Source organism: Mobula birostris, chromosome 32, assembly GCF_030028105.1.
Source record: "Mobula birostris isolate sMobBir1 chromosome 32, sMobBir1.hap1, whole genome shotgun sequence".
Lineage (NCBI taxonomy): Eukaryota > Metazoa > Chordata > Chondrichthyes > Myliobatiformes > Myliobatidae > Mobula > Mobula birostris.
In genome coordinates, this window is record NC_092401.1 from 28,738,451 (window position 1) to 28,753,943 (window position 15,493).

The window sequence follows — 15,493 nt, forward strand, 5'->3', positions numbered from 1 at the left end:
ATAACAAGCTCAGCGAGAAGAGGCTGAGTAAGTGACCTAGGAAGGTACGAAACTCAAAGGTTTCAGAGAGGAGGCATAAGCAAGTACAGGTAAGCTTCTTTTATTGTCTGTAATCCTTGCTCCTTAGTTTAGTGTGGGCAGGGTGGTTAAGACGGTGGAATACTCCTGTGAGAGATGGCATTTCATGTTACCTAGCAGTCTTCCTAATAACTACATCTACAGGAAGTGCACCCCACATCAGCTCCTGACTGACAAGGTCAAGAAACTGGAACTGGAGCTGGATGTACTCAGGACCTTCCAGGAGGCTGAAAACCTCACGGATGAAACTTTTACGAGGTGATCACACCCAGAATGCAGGTTTCGGATAGTAAGGGGAGAAGTAAGGGGAGTAAGCAGTTAGTGTAGGGTTCTCTTGTGACCATTCCTCTCAGCAACAAGTCTACTCCTTTGGAGACTGTGGGGGGAATGACCTATGAGGGCCCAGCAGTAGCAGCCAGGCTGTGGCACCGTAGCCAGCTCGGAGGTTCAGTAGTAAATGGGTACCCACATGTAAAGGGTAAAGTCAGACTCAATACTTAGGGGGATGGACAGGAGATTCTGTGGCCGAGAAAGAGACACCAGGATGGTGTGTTGCCTTCCAGGTTCTAGGGTGCAGAATGTCTTGGAACGGCTGTTGAAAATTCTCCAGGGGGACGGACAGCAGCCAGAAGTCATATTAATGACATAGGTAGAAAGGGGGAAGAGGTCCTGTGCTGAGAATACAGAAAGTTAGGAAAGAGGCTGAAGAGCAGGGCCTCCAAGGTAATAATCTCTTGATTACTCCTGGTGCCATGTTCTAATCAGGGCAGGAATACAATGATAGTACAGATAAATGAATGGCTAAAAACAGGGCAGAGGGCAGGGTTTCAAGTTCTTGGATCATTGGAAACTCCTCTGGGGCATGGGTGACCTGTACAAGGGACAGGCTGCACCTGAACCAGAGGACTGGAGAGAAGCAATATCCTGGCCAGGAGATTCTCTAGTGCTTTCCAGGAGGATTTAAACTAGTTTGGCAGGGGGTCAGGAATCAGAGCATCAGGTCAAAGAGTGGAGGGATGCAGAGGAAGGTAGCTGGGCACCATAGAGACACCTGGATAGTGTGTTGCCTCCCACGTGTCAGTATCAGGAATGTCTCAGACTGGATCTACAGCATTCTAAAGGGGGAAGGTGAGCAGCCAGAAGCCTTGGTACATGTTGGAGTCAATGACATAAGTAGGAAAGGCGAGGAGGTCTTGAAGAGAGATTTTCGGGAGATAAGTAGAAAACTGAAAAACGGGACCTCTAGGATAGTGATCTCTGGATTGCTGCTAGTGCAGGTAAGAATAGGATGATTTGGCAGGTAAATGCGAGGCTGAGGAACTGATGCAGGGGACTGGACTTCAGATTTATGGATCATTGGGATCTCTTCCGGGGAAGGTATGGCCTGTTCAAAAGGGATGGGACCCGAAGGGGACAATATACTTGCGGGCAGGTTTGCTAGAGTTGTCTGGGAGGGTTTAAATTAATTTGGCAGGGCGGTGGGAATCGAAATGATAGCATTGAGGATGAGATAGTTGGTTTACAAATAGAGCCAGTGAGACTGCCAGTATGGAGTGGCTGATGATAAGGGCAAAATTGCAGTCAACAAGATGTGTTTCAGTGTAAAAGACAGACAAAATTGATAAGGGTAATCACAGGACTGAAGCTGTTATATTTGAATGCACACAGTATAAACAAAAGGCAGATGAACTTATAACACAGTTACAGATTGGCATTTATGATGTTGTGGGCATCACTGAATCATGGGTGAAAGAAGATTATAGCTGGCAGCTGAACATCCTAGGATGCACATTTATTGAAAGGATGGGCGGGTAGGCAGTGGGGGTGGTGTGGCCCTGTTGGTAAAATATGAAATCAAACCATTAAAAAGAGGTGACAGGATCGGAAGGTGTTGAATGATTGTGGGCAGAGCTAAGGAACTGCAACAGTAAAAAGACCCTGGTGGGAGTTATATACAGATCCCCAAACATTAGTAAATTACAATGGGGGATAGAAAATGCATGTCAAAAGGGCATGTCAATAGTCAAGGGGGATATCAATATGCAGGTAGATTAGGAAAATCAGGTGGGTGCTGGATCCCACAAGGGGGAATTTCTAGAATGCATATAAGATTGCTTGTTAGAGCAGCTCATGGATGAGCCCACTAGGGGATCAGCTATTCTGGATTGGGTGCTGTATTGAATAGAAACCTGAAGGTAAAGGAGCTCTTTACCTTAGTAAGTGATCATAATATAATCAAATTCACCTTGCATTTGATAAGGAGAAGCTAAAGTCAGATGTATCAGTATTACAGCGGAGTAAAGGGAATTACAGAGGCATGACAGAGGAGCTGACCGAAATTGATCGGAAAAGAACATTAGCAGAGAATTTCTGGGAGCAATTCAGAAGGTGCAGGATATTTGCATCCCAAAGAAGAAGAAGTATTCTAAAGGCAGGATGACACAACAGTAGCTGACAAGAGAAGTCAAAACCGACATTAAAGCCAAAGAGAGGGCATATAATGGAGCATAAAATTAGTGTGAAGTTAGAGGATTGGGAAGTTTTTCAAAACCAACAGAAGGCAACCAAAAAAAGTCATAAAGAAGGAAAAGATGGGATATGAAGATAAGCAAGCCAATAATATTAAAGAGAACACCAAAAATTTGTTCAGATATATAAAGTGAATAAGAGAGGTGAGAGTAGATATTGGACCACTAGAAAATAATGGTGGAGAGGTAGAAATGGAGGACAAGGAAATGATGAATCAACTGAATAAGTGTTTTGCATCACTCATGAGGAGAACCTGGTGCCCCTATCCTAGTCTGGGATTCCTTCTCTGCCAATGAGGAGGTACCTGGTGACCCTGTTCCAGTCACTTCCACGAGTCCAGGGTCCTCTCTCCATCAATGAGGAGGTGCTTGGTGTCCCTGTCGCAATAGGTTCTGCAACTCAGGGATTTTCTCTCTGCTAATAGGATGTACCTGGTGTTCTTATCCCAGTTGCTTCCACAACTCTGGGATTCGGTCTCCGTCATGAAGTATTTTGTAAGAGTCTTCACCGTAGAAGACACTAGCAGTATGGCAGAAGTCTGAGAGTATCGGGGGCAGAAGTGTATGAAGCTGCCACTACATAGGAGAAGTTTCTTAAGAAACTGAAAGGTCTGAAGGAAGATGTCACCTGGACCTGATGGTCTGCACCCCCAGGTTTCTGAAGGAGGTGTCTGAAGAGACTGTGGAGGCATTAGTAATGACCTTTCAAGAAACAATTGATTCTGGCATGATTCTGGGGTACTGGAAGATTGCAAATGTCATTCCACTGTTCAAGAAGAGAGAGGCAGAAGAAAGGAAATTATAGGCCAATTAGTCTGACCTCAATGGTTGGGAAGACGTTGGAGTCAATTGTTAAGGATTTGGGGTACTTGGAGACACATGATAAAATGGTCAGCATGGTTTCCGCAAGGGAAAATCTTGCCAGACAAACCTGTTGGAATTCTTTGTGGAAATAAAAAACAAGCGGGATAGATAAAGGAGGATATTGGGTGCTTGGACTTTCGGAAGCCTTTGACAAGGTACCATATATACAACCATATAACCATATAACAATTACAGCACAGAAACAGGCCATCTCGGCCCTTCTAGTCCGTGACGAACGCTTACTCTCACCTAGTCCAATCTACCTGCACTCAGCCCATAACCCTCCATTCCTTTCCTGTCCATATACCTATCCAATTTTTTTTTTAATGACAAAATCGAGCCTGCCTCTACCACTTCTACTGGAAGCTCATTCCACACAGTTACCACTCTTTGAGTAAAGAAGTTCCCCTTTGTGTTACCCCTAAACTTCTGCCCCTTAACTCTCAATTCATGTCCTCTTGTTTGAATCTCCCCTACTCTCAATGGAAAAAGCCTATCCACATCAACTCTATCTATCCCCCTCATAATTTTAAATACCTCTATCAAGCCCCCCTCAAACTTCTATGCTCCAAAGAATAAAGACCTAACTTGTTCAACCTTTCTCTATAACTTAGGTGCTGGAACCCAGGTAACATTCTAGTAAATCTCCTCTGTACTCTCCCTATTTTGTTGGCATCTTTCCTATAAGTCAGTGACCAGAACTGTACACAATATTCCAAATTTGGCCTCACCAATGCCTTGTACAATTTTAACATTGCATCCCAACTCCTATACTCAATGCTCTGGTTTATAAGGCCAGAATACCAAAAGCTTTCTTCACCATCCTATCCACATGAGATTCCACCTTCGGGGAACCGTGCGCCATTATTCCTAGATCCCTCTGTTCTACTGCATTCCTCAATGCCCTACCATTTACCATGTATGTCCTATTTTGATTAGGCCTACCAAAATGTAGCACCTCATACTTATCAGCATTAAACTCCATCTGCTATCTTTCAGCCCACTCTTCTAACTGGCCTAAATCTCTCTGCAAGCTTTGAAAACCTACTTCATTATCCACAACACCACCTATCTTAGTATCATCTGCATACTTACTAATCCAATTTACCACCCCATCATCCAGATCATTAATGTATATGACAAACAACATTGGACCCAGTACAGATCCCTGAGGCACACCACTAGTCACTGGCCTCCAATCTGACAAACAGTTATCCACCGATCTTTGAGAGCCTTGAGGCCTGGCATAACGAGCCCTCATGCACACCCTCCTAGTCACCTCCAGCCCCATCTGTGAAAGAGTCTGCAGTTACCAGCATGGCCTCACTGGCTGCCTCAAGAACAGTGTGGAAGACATCCTCAATCCACGAAGAGGACATTTGAATTCTTAGACACAGTTGCTTCAATCATCAGCAAATATTCAGCTGATGTGACTGTTTGGAGGACACTCCCTCTAGGTTTGGCTGTGCTCGCTGCACATGGGTTTCCTTAGACTGAATTCTGGATGACTGTTTGTAAGATCAGTGAGAATGGACACAGGTTGATGATTTAGGAGAAGAGGCAGAAGAGGTACGAAGAGATAGTTTACATAGCAAAAGCAGCAGGACAAGATTCAACAGGGACATTGAAAAGGTAATTGGGCTAAAATTGCAAATGAATATTTTATAGGGTCATAGAGGATTATCTCAGGTCACACTTCAAGAAATACAGAGCTGTGCAGCACAGGAATGGGATCTTCAATCCATCATGTCCTTGCCAAATTTTTGTCCATCTACACTAACTTTTTGCCCTTTTTCCCACATTAGGACTGAATCCTACTATGCCTTGCCTATGAAAGCGCCTGTTTAATGTTTCTTACATGTAGTGATTGTATCTGATTCCACTGCCCTGTCTGGCCCAATTATCAACCACTCTCTGTGTAAAACCAACTCTATGCCCTCTTTTTCCTGGTAACCCTAATATAGGATACATTTTTGACTACCTACCCTATCTATACTTCTCATCCAGAAAAACAAGCCCTGACTATCCAATCTCTCCACATAAATAACTGAAGTCCTCCAGTTTACGTAACATCCAGGTGAATCTCTTCTGCACTCTCTCCAATGCAGCCACATTCTTCTTTGGAGTGGATTAATTGGATAATTCTTTCCAAGAGCTAACCTAGGCACCAAGTCTCCTCCACCCTTAGCGCATGAGTGTGCATGCACGAGCGCGCACACACCTGGATAGCTTTGAAATTAAAGCCTAAGCAACTAAATAAATCAGAACTTTGAAAAGAGGCTGATGTCAGCCAGGGCAATCCTGAAACTATGGTAGGTTGTGAAAACATTTCTGGCTCACTGATGTCCACCAGGAAAGGAAGTCTGAGGCCTTTCTCTGATCTGAGCTACAAGTGGCTTCAGAGTCAGAAAGTCTTGTCCCTTCCGAGGAGATGAAAAATAAATTTTGATAATGTCTACCATAAGACCATAAGTCATAGGAGCAGAATTAGGTCATTCAGACTATCAAGTCCTCTCCACCATTTCATCATGGCTAATCCCAGATCCTATTCAACCTTATACACCTACCCTCTCAACATATCCTTTGTTGCCCTGACCAATCAGGAATCTATCAACTTCCGCTTTGAATATACCCATGGACTTGGCCTCCAGCGTAGTCTGTGGCAAAGCATTCCACAGGTTCACCACCCTTTAACTAAAAAAAATCCTCCTGCACTAAAAGTTCATCCCTCAATTTTGAGGCCATGCCTTCCAGTACTGTATACCTCACCAGAGGGAACATCCTCTCCATATCCACCTTATCGAGTCCTTTCAACATTCGGTAGGTAGATCCCCACGCATTGTTCTAAATTCCAGTGAGTACAGGTCCAAATCTGCCAAACGCTCCTTGTATGTTAAAATCTTCATTCCTGGAATTATCATCGTGAACCTCCTCTGGACCCTCTCCAATGACAATACATCCTTTCTGAGATAAGGGGCCCCAAACTGCCTACATCCTGTCAGTCAATAAATCCAACTCTCAAATGCACCTTCCTTACAAATATAGGGTTCATCATCTCCAATCAACTCCCAGCTACACAACACTGACATAATCCTTCAATTTACAAGTGATGTTGTTGATATCTATGATGATGATGAATCTATGAGCCTTTGAGTTGCAAACGTTAGTTTCAGTGACCAGGGTTCAATCATGTCCTCCAACACTGTCTCTGTGGAGTTTGCTCGTTATTCCCGTGACCACAGGATTTTCCCTGGGTACTCTGTTTCCATCACACTCCAAAAGCACGCAGGTTAGTGGGTTTAATTGACTGCTGTAATTGCTTCTAGTGTAGATGGGTGGTAGGAAAATTGAAGGTAGTTGATGGCAAGTGAGATAGGATGAGATACAGAAAAATAAATGAGGGTAAGTTGATATATTATTGTCACATGCACCAAGATGTAGTGGAAAACTTTGATTCATCTGCCATCATACAGATTATTTCATCTCAATGTATCTGCATATTGAGGTAGTACAAGGCAAAAGAATAACAATGCACGATAAGGTGCTACAGCTGCAGGGAAGGTGCAGTGCAGGCAGACAATAAGGTGCAAGGACATGATAAGGAATATTGTGAGGACAAGAGTCCATCTTATTGTACTAGGGAAATATTCAATAGTGTTATAACAGTGGGGAAGAAGCTGTCCTTGAATCATGCATTTCAGGCTTTTGTATCTTCTGCCCAATAGAAGAGAGGAGAAAGGAGAATGTCCAGGCTGTGTGGAGGCTTTGATGATCTTGGTTGTTTTACTGAGGCAGTGAGAAGTGTAGACAGAGTCCATAAAGGGCAGGCTGGTTTCCATAATGTGCTGAGCTGTCTGCACAACTCTCTTCAGTATATTACAGTCTCATGACAAACAATTACCAAGTATGGTTTAAATGGGATTGCTTTATGAGACAGCATTGATTCAATGGACTGAATGGCCTCCAATGTCAACAGGAAAAAATGAGAGATAACTCCTCATTTTTCTCAGGTAGTATAACCATTGGATCTTCCTCCAACTCTGCACAACTGACTTGCTTCAAGGAGCTTGATCTCCTTCCATCCAATGTCCCCAGTCAGTTGAAGAATCTGAAGCAAAAACCAAATGTACTGATCAGGCACTTTACCTACTAGGAGGTGATGCAACCAATTGGAATCTGTAGAAGTTCAAGAGTGTCTTTGGTGACATGCCAATTCTCTTCAAACCCCTAATGAATTATAGCTGCTGACATGCCTTCTTTTTAATTGCATCAATATGCTAGGCCCAGGATAGACCTTCAGAGATGTTGACACCAAACAACTTGAAAATGCTCACTCTTTCCACTTCTGATCTCTTGGTAAAGTCTGGCGTGTGTTCCTGAAATCCACAACAAATTCCTTGCTCTTTCTGATGTTGAGTACAAAGTTGCTTTTGAAACACCACACAGCCAGCTGATCTATCTCACTACTGTGTGCCTCCTCATCGCTATCTGAAATTCTTCCAGCAATAGTTAAATCATCAGCAAATCTACAGGTGGTTTGAGCTGTGCCTAGCCAAACAGTTATAGGTGTAGAGAGAGTAGAGCAGCGGGATAAGCATGTATCCTTGAGGTGCGCCAATGTTGATGGTCAGCGAGGAGGAGATGATATTTTGGATCCACACAGACTGTGATCTCCCAGAGAGGAAGTCAAGGATCCAGTGGCAGAGCAAGGTACACAGGCACAGGTTTTGGAACTGGTTGATTAGAACTAAGGGTCTGTTTGTGTTGAACACTGAACTGTAATCAATAAACAGCAGCCTATTGTACAGGTGATCCAAGGCTGGGTGGAGAGCCAGCGAAATTGTATCTTCTGTGGACCTACTGTGGCAGTAGACAAATTGCAAGAAGTCCAAGTCCTTACCTGGGCAGGAGTTAGTTCTAGTCATGACCAACCTGTCAAAGCACTTCATCACAATAGATGTGAGTGCCAATGGGCAATTGTCTAAGGCAGCTCACTGTGATCTTCCTGGGCACTGATAAGATTGTTTCCCTTTTGAAGCGAATAGGAACCTTCAACTGCAGCAGTGAGAGATTGAAGATGTCCTTCCACAAAGGTCTTGACAAAGCTGGTGATGTTTGTGGCACATTCATTCAGACTCAAAGATGAATCTCTTGAATAGCGTCTAGACAACCAACTCAAAGCAGTCCTGTATGCTCTCCTCCACCTCCCTTGGCCATACTTTCTTAGTCCTCACCACTGGTACTGTGGTTTTCAGTCTCTGCCAATATGCTGTGAGTAGATGTACATAAAATGGAGTGGGCCTAAATGGGTGGTGGGACGTTTAGCCTACAGTAGGCACACAAAGGTCAGCTCTAATATGTGTGTATTAAATGCACTACTCCAGTAAAGATTACACAGGAGCCTGAGGTCCCAAACCACCACGTTCATGAACTGTTATTACACTGCAATCATCAAGCATGGATAACTTAACTCACCTCAACAATGACCTGATTCCATAAATTAATTTCAAGGAATCTACAACTTATGTTCTTAGTATCATTTATTTACTGTTTTATTTACTATTATTATTATTGCTATTATTGTTTTTCTATTTGTATATTTTGTCTTCTTTTGCACATTGTTTTTTGTCATTCTTTGTGTGTGGTGTTTCATTGATTCTAGTGGGTTTCTTTCTCTACTGTGAATGCCCACAAGAAAATGAAACTCGGGGTTGTATGTGGTGACATATATGTACTTTGATAATAAACTGACTTTGAACTTTGAGATAAAATTTGAACTGCTGAATGCCTCTTTTTTTTAATATCTTCAAAGAGAGAATATGGTGTTGTCTTGGAGCAAAGCATTGAGAGGAGATTTGGTACAGGCATACACAAGATAGGGTAGATTGGGTTGGGGGAGCCATTCCCAATAGCAGATGGTTCAAGGACCAGGGGGCAGAGGTTTACAGTCCTGGGCACAAGATGAAAGCAGGTTGCGAGAAAAACATTGCTATAAAGGAAGGGATGATGTGTGGATGGGAAACAGTTTCTTCCCCCAAGCAGTGAGTCCCTAACATCCCCCAGCTCTCATCATGTATGAAGTGCCAGTTTACTTTCTAATGAATCTATTTTTTTTAACTTTTTCTAACTGTCAATATTCTGGAATATATATTATTATTTGTTAATTTATTTGTGGTATTGTTACCATGTATTACGTATGAGTTATAGGTACTGTGTTATGCACTTTGGTCCAGAGGAATGTTGTGTCATTAGATGGTATACAGTTGAATGACAATAAACTTCAACTTGAATTTGGTTTGGATTTGACTGCCTGTGGGTCAGTGGCTGATCAACATCTTCAGACAAAACTGGATAAACTGATTTTTTAAAATATAAATTTATGTTGCCAGTGTTTATCAGTGTCTTCATCCTTCACTGCTCTTGAGGGCAACACAGTAGCGTAGTGGCTAGTGTAATGCTTTACAGCACCAGTGATTGGGGTTGAATGTCCACTGCAGTCTGTAAGCAGTTCATACGCTCTCCCTGTGACCATGTGGGTTTCCTCCAGATGCTCTGGTTTCCTCCCACATTCCAGAGATGTTTGGGTTAGGGTTAGTGAGTTGAGTGCATGTGGTGAGTGTTGAAAGCTGCACAACAAAAGGAGTAAATAAAAGGCAGAGGGGGGAATCAGCATACAGGTATAGGTACTGATTACAGGGTTAATGGAATGTTCATCTTTATTGCAAGGATTCAAGAGACAGAATTATAAGGTGAGATTGATTAACTGAGGAATTTATTCCTTGGACAGTGGGAAACTGAAGGGTGATCTTACAGATGTGTATAAAACTATGAGAGAATAAAATTATTAGGTTGAATGTGTACAGTTTTCTTTTTCCCAGGGCTGGAGGGTCAAGAACTAGAGAACATATTTAAATTGAGAGGGGAAAGGTTAGAGCATTGGCTAATTGGTAGGAAACAGCGAGTGGGAATAAAAGGATCCTTTTCTGGTTGGCTGCCAGTGACTAGTGCTGTTCTGCAGCAGTCGGTGTTGGGACCACTTCTTTTTATGCTGTATATGAATGATTTAGATGATGGAATAGATGGCTTTGTTGCCAAGTTTGCAGATGATATAAAGATTGGTGGAGGGGAAGGTAGTGTTGAGGAAATAGGTAGAACGCAGAAGGACTTAGACAGATTAGGAGAATGGACAAGAAAGTGGCAAATGAATACAATGCTGGAAAATGCATGGTCATGCACTTTGGTAGTAGAAATAAATGTGTGGACTATGTTCAAAAAGGAGAGAAAATCCAGTAATCTGAGATGCAGAGGTACTTGGGAGTCCTCGTTCAGAACATCCTGAAGGTTAACTTGCAGGTTGAGTCGGTGGTGAGGAAGGCAAATGCCATGTTAGCATTCATTTCAAGAGGTCTAGAATACAAGAGCAAGGATGTGATACTGAGGCTTTATAAGCCACAGGTGAGGCCTCACCTTGAGTATTGTGAACAGTTTTAGGCCCCTCATCTTAGAAAAGATGTGCTGGCATTGGAGAGGGTCCAGAGGAGGTTCACAAGGATGATTCCAGGAATGAAAATGTTATCATACAAGGAACATTTAATGGCTCTGGCTCTGAACTCGCTGGAATTCAGAAGGATGAGGGGGGATCTCAATGAGACATTTCAAATGTTGAAAGGCCTAGACAGAGTAGATGTGGAAAAGATGTTTCCCATGGTGAGAGAGTCTAGGACAAGAAGGCACAGCCACAGGATAGAGAGGTGCCCTTTCAAAACAGAGATGTGGAGAAATTTCTTTAGCCAAAGGGTGGTGAATTTGTGGAATTTGTCGCCACATGCAGCTGTGGAGGCCAGGTCATTGGGTGTACTTAAGGCAGAGATTGATAGGTTCTTGATTGGACATGGCATCAAAGGTTACCAGCAGAAGACCGGGAACTGGAGTTGAGGAGGAGATAAAACCAAAGGATCAGCCATGATTGAATGGTGGAGCAGACTCGATGGGCCAGATGGCCTAATTCTGCCTCTATGTCTTATGGTCTCTTGGTTTAATAGGAAACCTGAGGAGTTTTTTTTTCACCCAGCAGCTGGTCTATATATGGAACAAGATGCCAGAGGAAGCGATTCAGACAAATCCATCAACAACATGTAAAAGGCGCTTAGACAGAAACATAGATAAGACAGGGTTAGAGGGATTATGGGCCAAATGTAGGTAAGTGCAACAATTTTGTTTATTTTATTTAGGAAGAGAGCGCAGAACAGGCCCTTTCATTCCAATGAGCTGCACCTCCCAGCAACCAATCTATTTAACCATAACCTTGTCACAGGGCAATTTGCAATGATCAATTAACCTACTAATCAGTCTTTGGAGGTAAGAGGAAACTGAAACTTTTGGAAGACACTCGTGTAGTTCACAGGGAGACTGTAAAAGCTCCTTAAAGTCAGTGCCAGATTTGAGCTCCAAACTCCGGAACACCCCAGACCTTAATGTCATTGAGCTAACCATTACACTACAGTCAATAGATGGGCATCATGGTTGGCATTAAGGAGTAGGGAAGTCCTGATGCTGATTTACAGAGCACTGATGGGCCTGCATCTTAAGCACTACACGAGATTCTGGTCTCCAAGCTGATGGAAGGTTACACTTGCTTTTGGAGGTAGCAATGGTTCTTAGTACACCTCCAAGCTGAGCAGATCAGTAAGTCCCATTCCAAACTCCATTGTTACGGTCCTGAGAACTGTTAATCAGGAGTGAGTTGGAGCACTCCACATGCCAGGCATCAAGTTGGGTGGCACGAGGTCATTGGGCCATGACCTTGTTTTTGCAAAATCCATAATAATTTAGATGATTAATTTATAATTTATAATAAATATATAAGGCACATTGAACACAACATAAGGTCTTGATGAAGGGTCTCAGCCCAAAACATCGACTGTTTATTCCACTCCATAGATGCTGAGTTCCTCCAGCACTTTGTGTGTGTTGCTCAAGCATGTGCAGAATCTCTTGTGTTTATAACAAAGGGTAAATAGTCTTTAAGTATAGATTAATATACACTGGGATCTGCATCCCCTCCTGTAAACAGGAAGAACCAGAGAACTAAAGTGCAGTCAAAGAGCAGATTCGCAGAGAGAATGATTCCACCTCTTGTTACCTTTTCAGGTGATTCTGCATCAGACAAAAATGTTTAGTTAAATCCATTTGTTTTGGCTGCCATCTCCATCACAGAGCAGAACAAATGGAGGGAGGGCAGGTGACATGTCTGAATGCCTAGCAGATGCTCGGAATTAATTTAGGATATGTTGGAAATGGAGTTGTACGGATTTCAGACTTGGGTTGGATCCTCTCCACATCTCTTGACTCATCCCTCACCTCTTTGCCCTTTTGTAGGATGGCTGTAGCTGGGTGACCCTGAGGATCACAGCTTCAGTTCTGTGTCACCTGGCATTTCCAGCAAACATTGAGGGTGTTTTAAGACTTTATCTTCTCAGAGACAAGGTGATGATGAGAATCAGAAGTAAAGCATGAGATATCAAGAACATTCAGGTCAGTAAGGCTACACTCTCAGACCCCCTGTACCTTCCTGCTGTTGCTCAGATTCAGATTCAAATACTCTTTTTTAAGTTCATTTTTAAAAAAATAATTTTCTTTTGCTCAACATAACAAAACTTTCAATTTCCAAATACATTTACATTTACATGTCTTCCCCTCACAGATATCAGCTATCAGAACACTTCCATCAAAGTATAGACATCACCACCACATCCTATACAAAAGCCCTTATTAGTACAGCAGACAGGTTAACACCTACATATTGCAGAAAAGGTTGCCATGTTTTATGAAAACTATTTGTTTTTGAGTGTACCATACATGTCAAGAAGTCCAAAGGAATGTATTCCATGATTAATTTACGCCAACCAAAAAGTCCAGGGGCCTTATCGAATATCCAACAAAGTAAAATGTTCTTTCTTGCACAAAACGTCAGGTTGATATAAATTAGACATTCCAATTCTAATTCCAATTCTGATTCTGATTCCGATCTCTCTCTCTCTCTCTCTTTCTCTCTCTCTCTCTCTCTCTCTCTCACTCACTCTATCCCCCTCTCCCTCTCTCCTCTTTCCCTCTCTCTCACTGTCTCACTCCCTCTCTGGCACACAGTGATTGCAAACATCACTCCCTGTTGTGATATTCTATTCCAACATAACCACTGGCCAGTTTCATCTGCATTCCGTCAAAATTAACAAATTTTTGAACACCTTGCATTTAAATGCCCGAAACTGTGCAAGTTAACAGGTCTTGTCACTGTGTGACTGTTTGTACTGTGTTTTGCACCACCTCGGCCCCAGAGTAAAGTTGTTTGGCTGTACCCATGGGTATTCATGTATTGTGAATGACAATTAAACTTGAAATTGAACTTGAAGGGTCTTGGCCTGAAACGTCGGCTGTTTATTCCCCTCTATAGCTTCTGCCCGACCTGCTAAATTCCATCAGCATTTTGTGTGCGTTGCTCTGGATTTCCGGCATCTGCAGAATTCCTTGAATTTATCATTCCTTGCCTTCTATGCAGTTCAAACAAAGACTCAGTGATCAAATGCACCTTGTTGCAAAAAAACACGTGAGCCTGATCTTAGATACAGGAGGCATACTGTACATACTTTAGAACAGTTTAGGAGATGGGTGGGTGTTGAAAGATGAATGTTATCATTATGCCATGTACAGACAGGATTTATAGATTTATATGACATATCAAAGTTCCCGGGTAATAGTTCATGTTAGGTCGCTTTGTGAGGGAGTGTATCAGGCAATGATTAAACGGCACTACACTCCCCATGAGTTGAATGAGACCAGATCATGTAAATAAAGAGACTCTCGCTGCTCCAGTGACATTGCTGTGCTAAATCTAAATGACATCTGAATCATTAAACATTTCACTGTCGCTGGATTAATACTTCCTTTAATCTTTCCGGCTATTGGAAACCTGAATATATTTCTGTCACATGACCATGTTCCATCAGCAGTAGGAAATTCCGCCCTTGCGTCTATTTCATTATTCCAGAAGGTCATGACTCGTCTTTCTTCTGCATTCATCCGCATACCTGTACATCAGAAATACCCTGCATTCCTCAGTACGGTATCCGAAATATCCTCAATCCTTCATGTCCTGAATCCTCAGACGTGAATACTCTCAATAAGTGGGTCTCCACAGCCCCCCTAAATTGACCATTACAACCACCCCCCGCCCCCCGGTTGAAGAAATGTCTCTTTATCTCTGTCCTGAAAGGCCAACCTCCAGTACTAAGACCGCGACCCCTGGTCTCGGTCAACCCGGCCAGGAGGGATATCATCCCTGAACCGACCTTGTGTAAGAATTTGGTCGGCTCCCCGTCCAAAAGCGTGGGTCACGGAGCAGACTAAAACAGCTACTTGTTGACAGTCAGGGTCTCGCTGGATCCTCAGCTCCCGCGGGTATAACCTTCAATTCTTCACATTGAGTTCATTTCTCACAGCATGCGTCCTAATGACTCCAGTTGGGAATGAACAGTTCCTTTCAGTGAAACAGAAACTGTAAAAGCAATTAGACTCTCGCCAGAAGTTAATTCTGAGGTTTCAGATTGCGAGTTCTCCCCTTTAGAGAGCCCGTTGCCCTGACGTTTACACCACCCCTCCCAGATATATACAGTCACATTGGCCACTATATTAGGTTCACCTGTACACCTGTTCGTAAAAGAAATATCTATTAAGTCACGTGGCCGCAACTCAATGCATAAAAGCATGGAAGCATGGTCAAGAGGTTCAGTTGTTCAGACCAAACATCAAAATGGGGAAGAAATGTGATCTAAGTCACTATGACCGTGGAATGATTGTTGCTGCCATAGAGGGTGGCTTGAGCATCTCAGAAACTGCTGATCTCCCATTTGCACGCTCATCTCTCGAATTTAAAGAATTTAGATTAGATTAGATTAGATTAAATTCAACTTTATTGTCATTGTGCCGAGTACAGATACAAAGCCAATGAAATGCAGTTAGCATCTAAC

At 42.8% G+C, this 15,493-nt stretch overlaps 1 long non-coding RNA gene across 9 annotated transcripts in view; it reads left to right on the top strand.

The window, feature by feature from the left end:
- LOC140191134 (uncharacterized) overlaps positions 1-15,493 on the top strand; it is an 89,419-nt gene that overhangs the window by 45,240 nt on the left and 28,686 nt on the right. For 7 of the 9 annotated variants that reach the window (XR_011883756.1, XR_011883759.1, XR_011883755.1 and 4 more), the window contains one exon: positions 12,849-13,004. The exons of the other annotated variants lie outside the window; for them this stretch is intronic. This is a non-coding gene — a long non-coding RNA (uncharacterized lncRNA). The remainder of the gene's footprint in view (positions 1-12,848; positions 13,005-15,493) is intronic. 9 annotated transcript variants of the gene reach the window in all.